The following is an 11,916-nucleotide window of genomic DNA, read 5'->3' as shown; positions in this document are numbered from 1 at the left end:
AAAGTAATGTCTCAGCTTTTGAATATGCTATCTAGGTTGGTCATAACTTTTCTTCCAAGGAGTAAGCGTCTTAATTTCATGGCTGCAGTCACCATCTGCAGTGATTTTGGAGCCCCCCAAAATAAAGTCTGACACTGTTTCCCCATCTATTTCCCATGAAGTGATGCGACCAGATGCCATGATCTTTGTTATCTGAATGTTGAGCTTTAAGCCAACTTTTTCACTCTCTTCTTTCACTTTCATCAAGAGGCTTTTTAGTTCCTCTTCACTTTCTGCCATAAGGGTGGTGTCATCTGCATGTCTGACGTTATTGATATTTCTCCATCTTACATTGTCATTATTGAGAATTGAGAAAAGTGAACGGCGTAATATAAAGATTCCAGTTTTAGAGCCATGTTAGGGCTTGGTTCCCAGTTCTGCCAGTTCCATCTGTGGCTTTGGGTAAGTCATTCAGAGTCTCTGAATCTATTTCCTTAACTGCACAATAAAGATAATAAATGGCATTTATTTATATAAATCAGTAGGATTGTAAAATTGTTAGGGATATAGACAGGGCGGCCAGGCGTCATGCATACACACACACACATACGCATACAGATATAGTACATGTATCTTTGTCAGGATCCCCTAATGTTCTCTTCAATACATTGCAAAAATTGGGCCGTAAGCTATTTTTCTGTCACAGTAATTGGTTCTTAAATCTTAACAGATGGCATTTAACAATGGCATTACAAGGTACACTAGATGGGGGATGTGGGTAAAGTTCCTGGTACATGGTAATTCCTTTCTCCTTTGAAGTCTCCCACTTTTTTCTTACATTACTCTTAGCACTTTTATTTTCTCCCTTACTGAGGGCTGGGGACATGTCCTGTTCTTTCATCCCCACAGCCCTCTGTCTAGACCTCAAGTGCTAGACTAATCCCAGGCCTTTAAGGTCACTCATAGGTTATGGTTCCATTCAACAATAACTGAACATCTCTGGTGAGCAGCCACTGTGCTTCACATACACTTCCTGTTTTTCCCAGCAATCTTGTAAGGGAGCGGGCATCTTCGTCTTAGAAATGCTGAAACCAAGATTCATAGAGCTTAAGTAATTTGCCAAGGGTTGCAAGGCTAGTTAAAAGGAGGAGCAAGGACTTGGGAGCTTTCTGACTTCACAATGTTCTCTTTTCTTGGCATTGTGTTGGTTCCCAAGATAAATTGATAGAACATGTATTTAGTTTCTAAAGTTTAAGAAGAAGGCAGGCAAATAGTAAAGCCAGTGCAGCCCAGGTGCCAAGGAGTTCCCTCCCAGCTCAGGGTCCAAACCAGCCCCCCAGGTTTCAGGCTTCCCCATGGAGCCCCAAAGCTCCTGAGACCTCTACTTCAAGGTTGAAAGGACCAAGGTGAGATAGTTTTCAGTCGGTGTTCATTTTCCTGTCCCACTTTTACTACACTGCATGTGGTCCTCTTGAGCTTCTTAATCCTGGCTCCTTTTTCATTCAGATGACCCAGATTGGATCAGAGTGATAAACCATAACCCAGCAGCAATAATTGGTTCAAGGGGTGGGCAAATGACTTATAAGACTGATGAGGGTCCATTTTGCTATGGAAACCATGAGAGAATGGAGTCTTTCTGCTGACACTGCTAAACTGGGATGACAGGGCTAGGAGCCTGAGGCATGTCCCCCATTCTGCCAAGAAAGTGATGAATCTTGGGGGTTTGATGTCCCTGGACTCTGGTCCTCAAGCCTGGTTCTGGCAGAGCTACCTTAACATTTGGAGCTACTCAGAATCCCTTGTAGGTGTAGAAGTTGTGGGGTTTTTGTTTTTGCTTAATTTAGTTTGAGTTGGGGTTCTGTCATTCCAACCCCGAAGAGTCACAGCCATCCATACTAAAATAACAATTGTATGCTTTTAAAGGAACCTCCAACTTAAGCTCCCTTACAGTTATAAATCCTTACATAATTAAATATCTTCCCTTTAAAAGCTCTATTGTTCATAATCATTGTTTTAACTGCAGCTTCTAGTTTTGGTTGTGTAAAATGGAACTGTTAGAAATGTATCCCTATTGTTGTTTCAAAGAACCTACAAACTTGAGGAATGTTTATGTATATGTACCTACTCTTTTACCAGTTAGAAGTAGAAATCTGTAAAATACACTTCCACAGGCAGTCGTTTCTTCTCTTGAGATAAAATTTCAAAACCATGCTCTTTTCTGTTAAGGATATGATGGAATAACAGAAGCAGAATGGGGAGAATTTATTTCCTAATGAGTGTTAGTTTTTGTAAAGAGCTTTGTAGTAACTAAGTAGCCTATGCTATTTCAATAGAAGCTTCCCTTACTATAAAAATGCCCATAACTATAAAACCACAAGAATAATTAAACCACAATATATACTTTATAATAAGGACAGAAAAGGTAGATTTCCCAACTGAGCACAGCCATTTGTCTCAATGGTTCTGGTATCATGACAAACATATTTATGTGCAAGAAAATATAAATCTATTCTTCATGAACTGTGTTCACTGCTTCAAGGATCCAAATGGGAAGCCAAACATTTGCTCTATCTTAAATCTTGCTAAAATTTGAACATAGTTTTAGAAATGCTTTTTGGCTTCTTGTTTGAATTACTTCTCATGCACAGGCACTAATGGAAAATGGTTCAGAACATAAAAGGCTTGTGATTTCCCAGGTGAGCACAAAACTGTTTAGTCAACATCAATCTGAAGCCTTAGGGACTGGATGACAAATGCGATGTTATTTATATGTTGGGAGCTCTTACTTACCCATGCTAACTGAAAGTTCTAGCAGCTTGGAGAACCATAAAGGGCAAACATTTCACCTCTCTCACCCCAGATTTTGGCATTCATTATGACCCACAAAGGTCCATCTAGTCAAAGCTTTGCTTTTTCCAGTAGTCATGTATGCATGTGAGAGTTGGACCATAATGAAAGCTGAGCACCAAAGAATTGGTACTTTTGGACTGCGGTGTTGGAGAAGACTCTTGAGATTTGGGCTGCAAGGATATCAAACCAGTCAATCCTAAAGGAAATCAGTCCTGAATATTCATTGGAAGGACTGATGCTGAAGTTGAAACTCCAATACTTTTGCCACCTGATGCGAAGAGCTGACTCATTAGAAAAGACCCTGATGCTGGGAAAGATTGAAGGCAGGAGGAAAAGGGGACGACAGAGAATGAGATGGTTGGGTGGCATCACCGACTCAATGGACATGAGTTTGAGTAAACTCCGGGAGTTGGTGATGAACCAGTTTTGGCGTGCTGCAGTTTGTGGGGTTGCAGAGCAGACACGACGGAGCAACTGAACTGAACTGAACAATGTAGGAGACATGGGAGATGCAGGTTCAGTCCCTGGGTTGGGAAGCCCCATGAAGGAGGAAATGGCAAACCACTCCAACTATAAAATGTTCATATAAGAGAGAACCCAATGATCAGTGAAGAGAAAATAGAAGTCAGATCAGAGAATGCTGCATAGATCTTCATTTCCTAGAAATTAAAAGTGTAATAGCCAACAGTGCACGCAGCACATGCAAGCCGAGCACATTGTAAGATGTATGGAGTGTTTTCTTTGGAAGAGCAATGGTGATTTTCATTCTTCACTTCCCCTCAGAAGGTAATAGGGAGTTTAACTCAGATCTACAGGTATTTTAAATAGTCACCGTCTGAAAAATAACCAAAAAGTAAACTTTATCCAAATACAATTGTGTAAAAGTATGTATCAGATAATAAACATTGTGATGTTAATATTATATATTCATACGTCTCTGTCAATGGAATAGCTGGCTCATGTATAAAGGAAAAAGGCAAAGAACTTCAGCCTTATCTCTTATATTGTTTTTTAAGAGAAATAATCTTGTGTGTTACCATGTTTGGAATATCTCCTAGCAAGGCTGAAAAGCAGGGAATAAACAGCAATAATTCAGTGTGCCTAATGGCACAAAATAAAGGAGTTATTCACAAACAGAAAACTGGACTTTTGAGCAAATGTTTATTTAAATACAAACAGTTATCTCCAATTATGTGATGCAATATTTTTACCAGAAGAAGTGCTTTTTAAAAACAGCCTTCCAGGGAGCGAATAAACAATACTATATTTGGCTAACAGCTGCTTTTGGAAAATGAGATGTCAGCAAAGCTGAATGTTGTTTAAAGAAAACTAATTATCCAGCTACCTTTGACTTGGATCAGAGTAAATAAAGCACTTCCCTATTTGCACAGAAATGTTTTGTCTAGGATTTAAACATTAGGTATTAGTCAGATACTTCAGTTCCTCACTCATTTGCCATGTGGAGCAAATTGCATTAAAGTATCCCTGTGTTTGATTTTGCTGCCAGAACCACTTCAGGTCATCTGGTGCTGCAGAGCCTCGACTGCTTTCTTGCTTCACCGTCCACGAGTTCTGTTTGGTGTAAAGCAGTGTGTTTATAGACACACGGAAATGCAGGTGACCTAGTGACACAGAGTGGTGGCATTTGTGGGAGTTAAATTATGCAAACGTCAGGTAATATAATGTGTTTGAGCCCACATGTAAAATCAGAAGTAATGGAAATACTACCAGATTTTGAACATTCGTTTGAGGTTGGCAAGCCATGTAAACTGTAGCACTGATATATGCATTGCTGTTGGGCAGTTTGGCAGGAAAAACAGGCCTGCAGCCCTTTGTCAGTGTTGTGTCAACCAGGCTGTGGCTTCCCTGAGTTAGAGCTTCTGTAGGTAGGTGCCTGTGGTGAGGACTTTCCTTATTTTCACATTGACCATTTTTAAAACAATTATATATTCCATATCATTAACATATACCTCATCAGTGTTTTAATGGCTGCATAGTATCTCCTTATACAGTTGTATTTTGATTGTGCAGTTGTACTTAACTAGTAATGAATGAGACTTTGGGAGGTTGTTTTCTTTGCCTTTTTTAAAGAAAATTTTACATTTATTTTTGACTGTATCAGGTCTTAGTTGCAGTGCCCAGTACCTTAGTTGTGCATGAGGGCTTAGTTGCCCCAAGGCATGTGGGATCCTAGTTCCTGGACTGGGGATTGAATCTGCATTCCCTGCAGGGGAAGGCAGATTCTTATCCATTGGACCACCAGGGAGGTCCCTCACATTGGCCATTTTATAATTTTAGATATTTTTACACTCTGAGGCAATCTTATCTGAGCATTCATTAAATGGGGGTGACAGTCTTAGGGCTGAAAAACAGACTGAAACTTTGGTTTTTGAAATGAACTTTAGATGGGCTTTAATGGTCTTGAAGGCCAAACAGTGCCTGTGACACATTTTAGAGCAAGTCTCTAGTTAGAGTGAAATGTTAGTCTTGAGAAAACAGAAAGCAGCATGAAAGCCAAAATGTACTATAGTTGTAGATTTTGAGCAAGCATGTCCCATTCTGTGGAAAAATCAGTATTGAGTTAGGTCTGTTCTTTAAGAACATATCCTCTAAAATATGGTATATGCTTTTCATATAAACAGTTCTTAGAAAACAAGCCTAGGACAAACACAGTTTTAATGATTCTATAAATGTTTAGTCTTCCAATGAGTATTTATTGGAAGGTATTATAAGCCAGATACTATGTCAGGAGGACAGTGTTCAGCTAAATAATCTTATCTTGGTGGACTTTACAACCCCTTGTTGGGAAGACAGGTTACAAACAAGTAAATAAATGTAATGGGATGTTAGGAAGGGACTCTTGCTGTTTTTACTTTGGCCATTAAGGTAGTTGTCAGAGTAGTTCTCAGAGTTCCATACCTGGTATGCAGATTTACAAGGAAATGACTCTAAGAACCTGTCCCACAAGTCTTAGGTCCAGGATAAGTTACACAATGTCCAGGGCCCAGTACAAAATGAAATGAAACTGTGGGACCTCCTGTTAAAGTATTGAATTCCAGACAACAGCAACAGAACATTAAATCAGGCGCAGGGCCTTTCCAAGTGTGGGGGCCTGTCTGACAGGTCACATGCCTATGAAGTTGGCCCTGCTTAGATCCTTTAGCCAAAAAAATAAAAGTAGAAAAGCTTAGAGTAGAGAAGAGAGATTTGGGGGACTGTGATCTTCCGAAAATGGTGCTGTGCTTTGGGAATGCTACTATGTAACTCACCCAAGTCTAGTGGGGAAGTGGTTCAAAGGGACCCTTGAAGAGCTTTGAAATATGTTTCTTGTCATGAAGAGACACAGACCCAGTGCCTCTTGGAGGCCTGAGAAACTGACATTGAAGACTAACCCCGTGCATAGCTCCTACCCACGATATCTGCAGAACAGTCAGGAGAATGCCACTGGGATGGTATCCATCTGCATGTCTAGAACTCGTGGGGCAAGTGTTGTTTGCCTAATTGGATTGGGTCCAAGGGGGAGAAGCTGGGAGGGGGTTTCTTGGGCCAATCTGCATTTGCCAGATGGCATCAAGTTCTGTCTCCAGACAAAGAATGGAGTCTTTTCCTGACATTTAGAATAGCCCACTCTGACTCACAGTCCTTCAAGCTCCTTTGTAAAGTTAAGCATACTATGAAAAAATTTTGTATAAACTATCAATAGCAACATACAGTGGTCCTGTATATTGATGAGTCCTGTGTACCCATCACCCAGCATCATTTTTACTACATTTGAAACTCTCGGCATGTCTGTTTCTGTTCACATCTCCCTTTCTTTTTCCAAAAGATGTATTCCTTTATACTTTTTTCAAATTTTCTGTGTACTTTTATAACATATTTATCTTCATCATCATCATCATCATTGCATGCCTTTATGCTTTATATAAATATATAAAATTCTAACATTTATTTTGTTTGGCTTTGTGAGGCTCATCCATGTTGATAAACGTAGCTATTGTTCATTTGCTTTCACCGTAGTAGAATATTCCATTGTAAGACTCTACTATAATTTATTCACGTTTCCGATTAATAGACACTTGTTTCTCTTATCTCGCTGTTATGAACAGTGGTGCTCTAAGTTTTGTTATGTGTGTCTCCATCTGCTCCCGTGCAAGGGCCTTTTTGGGGCACTGCGGTGGGGACAGACCCATTCCGTGTCCTTCCCCTGCTCATTCTCTATCTCAGGTTGCATTTCCGATTCCTGTGTTCCCTCTCTGGCTTCTGGGCTTAGCTAATGGGAGGCAGTGGCAGGAAAGAGGGGAGAGAGAGGTCAGAGTGCCTCTCTCTCTCTCACTCAGATGATGTTGCCTCTGCACCTCCAGCTCCCACCTCACAGGTCCACCCTGGTTCTAGCTTCTACCCAGATGCTTCAACTGACTCCTGGTCTTCTGACAGCCTCACTCTTCTGTCCCTGTAGACTTGGGTGAGAGTGGGCTCCTGAAGCAGCACGTCGTTGGTTGTCTCACTGTCTGCGGTTTTACTTCTCAGTTTTTTCAACCCACAAGACGCCAGTGCGGCCGCTCTGCGCGACCCTTCGTGTGCATTCCTGCGCTGCGTTACCCTCCAACCCGGTTACCAGGCAGGTTACCGCCAGACCATTAGTGGTTCTGCTAAGCCATTGGCTGGCGCTCCAGTGGGCCCCTCCCCCAAGCAGCAACTGTCAGTGAGCGGCAGTCGGCCAACTGTTCGCGGGTGGAGGTCCTCAGGTGGAGGTGAGGAAAGAGGCCGATCCGGGCTTTCTCCCTGGGACCCTCCAGCTCACCCAGCCTCTGGCCAGTGGATGAGCTGGGCTGGCAGGCTGGGGGCTGTGCCCTTCAGGGCCCCAGAGCCCTCACCAAGGCTGCCCTCTGGCCAGGTCCAGGCCTCGAGGCAGCAGTGAAGCTCTCCCCACCCCTGCCTCTGTGACCCAAAGGCAGCAGCAGTCTGCCTGCGACACAGTCTGCTGGAGCAGCCTCTGCGATTTGGGTGGCCTGAGGAGCCTGACGGCCAGTTGGGCCCTGGGCTCCTGGCTTCCTCAGGGATGACAGCTGGGCTGGGGGCCGGGGACCTGGCCCTGAGGGAGCTGCCAACAGACCTGCTTCCTCTTAGCCAGGACCTGGACCTCACAGGGTGAAAGTTGAGCCTTGGGACCTTTCCCTTTCTTTTCAGAACAGAGAATAACTTTTTTTTTTTTGGTGGAGGTTTACAGGAACTGTGAACTGACCTCTGAGGATCTGACACCAAGAAGTTTGCAACAACTAAGCACATCCCTCCCTCACCTTTCCTGAAATAGGGCTTTGCTGAGAGCTTTGGGGAGTTTAGGGGTTTTAAGGCAGGAGCCACCTGTCTCCTTGCATGGCCCTCAGTAAACCTTTTTCTGCTCCAAACTTTGATGTTTTGGTATTGTTTGGCCTCAATGTGCATCAGGCACATGGACGTGTGTTTTGGTAACACCACCTCTAACTACCCAAGAGGTATAAAATTATTTGCCTATTTATTTTTTCTTCAAAAATCTTTATTGTTTCCATTTGGTCCAAGGTTTGGGCAAGGATTCCAGGGTGGTTAAAAAGCTGCCTGGTGGCTGCAGAGAGGCAGGCAGAAGCCCTGACACCAGAGAGGCACCTCCAAGGCCGCCAGGCTGCAGAGGCGCCTGGTTGTGTTGGAGTTGAGCCTTTGGAAGAGACGCTCACTTAGCCCAGCCTGGGAACCCGCCAGCCTGTGGAGGTTGGTCTGGGGTTGCCCATCTTCTTGATGAGTTTCACCTGCTTATCTAGGAAGCGACTCTCCTGGAAGTCACAGAAGTGGGGGTCTGTGTGGGCAGAACCCAGCGCATGCAGATCCAAAAGGCCTGGTTCAGATTCTCCTTGAGAATGGCAGCTTCCATAGCATCCTGGGTTTTACCCCACTCATTCTTTTTTTTTTTTTCCTCCCTAAATATTTATTTATTTGGGGTTGCATCAGGTCTTAGCTCTGGGGTGTAGGATTTTCACTGTGGCACATTGGTGTCTCTCTAGTTGTGGTGAGGGGGCTCAGTAGTTGCAGACTGGGCTTAGTTGTCCTGTGGCATGTGGGATCTTAGTTTCCCAAACCAGGGCTTGAACTCATGCCTCCTGCATTGGAAGGCAGATTCTTAATCACTGGACTGTCAGGGAAGTCCCTACCCACTCATTCTTGAGATGGTTTCTGTATATCCTGGAAGGAGCTCAGCTGCAGCACTGGTTTTGCATTTCAAGAGACACTTGGAGCCTTCCTGCTTCTCTTGGTCCCATTTGCAGAAAATGTGGCTCACACCCTCCAGAGCCATATCCTCACAGTGGAAATAGACACTCATGCAGACACACACACTTACCCAGAAAGAGGTAGGTGTAGGAAGCCCACAGATGCATATTAACCAGGCAGCTGATGACAGCCTCCACCTCAGGAATAATTCTGATGGATCTGGGAGCTCATGGTTGATCATTATTAAGGAGTTTAACTCAAAAAATGGTGTTGACTTGTCCCAGTGGCTGGGGATAGCTCAGTGGCTCATTCTGAAGGTTTCGACTGTTAAAAGGGTTGGAGGGTGGTGGGAGGTTGGAGCAAGGGGTGTCTCTGGGTCTGTGCCATCCAAATACTGTTGAAGAGACAGATCTGCAGAACTGCAGAGCACACTGCCTGTTTATTGATTGATTGGTTGGTTCTTATTGATTTATAGGAGTTACTTATGTTATACATACTAATTCTTTGTTGATTATATGTGCGGTAAATGTCTGTTTCCATTCCTTGTGTTGTCATTTTTTCAATAGTATGTTCTGGGGAGCTGAAGTTTCTTATTTAAAGGTAGTTCTCACGAAGTTTTAACATTTCCCTGAGCTGCATGGAACATCGCTAATCAGATCAGGCCAGTTGTGAGCCAAGTTATGCGACTAGACTACCTGTATTGACAAACTTCAGCAACCCAGATCCCTTCCACAGAACATGTGCATGAGGCAGCTTGCAGTTGGCTAATCAAGGAACCATATGTTAGCATTTCCCAGTAGAATAAATGGATGGAGTCAAGAGAGGCCGTCTGAGGCTCCATTTGATGCAGATCCTAGCTGGGAGCATGGAGTGGGCCTGGTTGCACTAGAGGACACCTTCTGGGCTTTTCTCGCCCAACTGTATCTCAGACTCCGCTGAACCCAAGACTATAATGGGCATGTGTTGTTTTCAGTTTTTACTGAGCCTGGTTTATAAAGTTTGTTGAACAGAGAGAGCCCCTCCCTGAAACATAACCAGCTATGTTCAATGTGACCAACTGACAACCAAGAACCCTCCTGGATTAGAGCAGAGAACATAGGCAGTGTGCAGCCAGGGTTTCATGCTGCCAGAGGAAGCAGGTAAATCTAAGGAGGACGACACGGCAGGCTGAGGAGAGTGAGCCCAGGACCAGCCTAGTGCTTCCCTGGCCGCATAAGCCTCCACATCCACCTCTCCACTGGTGAGGGCGGCCTCTAGCCCAGACCCAGTGTGAGGCGTGACTCCCTAGAACAAAGGTCAGGAGCACTTGTAACATTTGCATATTAGATTTGTTGTTACTTGCACATGATGTTTTTATTACTTTAATTTTATTTTTCAAAATTAATTTTACTGGAATATAGTTGATTTACAATGATATATGACATTTAAAAAATTCAAACAATATAACAAAAAGTACACAAAGTCCTGTTTCTTGTTCTCATCATCCAAATTCCTACCTTTCACTCCGGTCTCCACCTCTCCCTGCTAATGTTTTCTTTATACAAATAAGCAGGTGTGAATGTATGCTCTTATACGTCTCCATTTTTATACAAAAATAACATATACAGACAGATTTTTCTTTTAAACCACAGATCTAGGAGACATTAGATAAAGAATTTTAAAATCAGATTTTATTTAATTAGATCTTTCCTATGAATTACTGTGTTATTTTGATAAAATTTTTCCTAATCTCCTACCACAGTTTAAAAATGTTCTTACAAACGTCTGTGATCACCCACCAATCCAAGACAGAAGTAAGTCAGGAATAAACTGGGCAATTTTTTTCTTTTTAAATATTTCAGAGTCAGAAAAAATGTTGTGTGATGTGTTTATTAAAGAAAATTTGAAGAACAGAGAAAAGCACAAAGAAGAAAATAAAATTTAACAGTAATTCCACTACACAGAAATATTCAAGTGATAACAATTACAGTGCTTAGGATACATTTTATAATGGATAATAGTGCATGTCCCAATAAAGCACATAACATATATTTTAAACTGTAAAGTGGGAAAGCATTTATCAATACTTTAAAAAAAAATTATTTTGTTTTTGGCTGTGCTGGGTCTTCATTGCTTTGCATGGGCTTTCTCTAGCAGCAGCAAGCGGGGGCTACTCTCTGGTTGTGGTGTGCAGGCTTCTCATTGCCGTGGCTTCTCTTGTTGCAGAGCATGGCCTCTAGGTCCTCAGGCTTCAGTAGTGTAGTACATGGGCTTAATAGTTGTGGCCTGGGGCTCTAGAGAGCAGGCTCAGTAATTGTGGCAGTCTGGCTTAGTTGCTTCAAGGCATCTGGGATCTTCCCGGACTTGGGCTTGAACCTGCATCCCCTGAATTGCAAGATGGACTCCCACCAGGGAAGTCCAATGCTTGTTTATTTACCATAAAATCACAAGTGTTCACTATTTCCAACTTTTCAGTAACAATAATGTGATGTGTTGATATATGTGTTAGCTTGCCTCCTCTACATATATTATTTATTTATTTATTTATTTTTTAATTTATTTATTTTATGTATGGCAAAACCAATACAGAATTATATTTTTTAATATTCTCTATACATGTTGTTTTCAAAAGGAGTTAAGTAGAGGCAGACATTGATTTTTTGCCAAGTATATAGAAATTGCATCACCTCTCTATTCAGCTCAATGGGTTTCAACAAGTATTCATTCTCTACTTTAATGATAAAATTAATAGTAATCCTTACATTTGTGTACAGTATTACAGTTGGCAAAAGTTTGTCTGCTCTTTGAACAGCCTGTTGAGTAAGGTAGTACTATTCTTATTGGCTAGATAAGTAAACTGAGGGTCACAGG

Source organism: Oryx dammah, unplaced genomic scaffold (genome assembly GCF_014754425.2).
Source record: "Oryx dammah isolate SB20612 unplaced genomic scaffold, SCBI_Odam_1.1 HiC_scaffold_6, whole genome shotgun sequence".
In the NCBI taxonomy this organism is placed as follows: Eukaryota; Metazoa; Chordata; class Mammalia; order Artiodactyla; family Bovidae; genus Oryx; species Oryx dammah.
The sequence above is the reverse complement of the archived record's forward strand: the minus strand, read 5'-3'. Positions refer to the sequence as shown.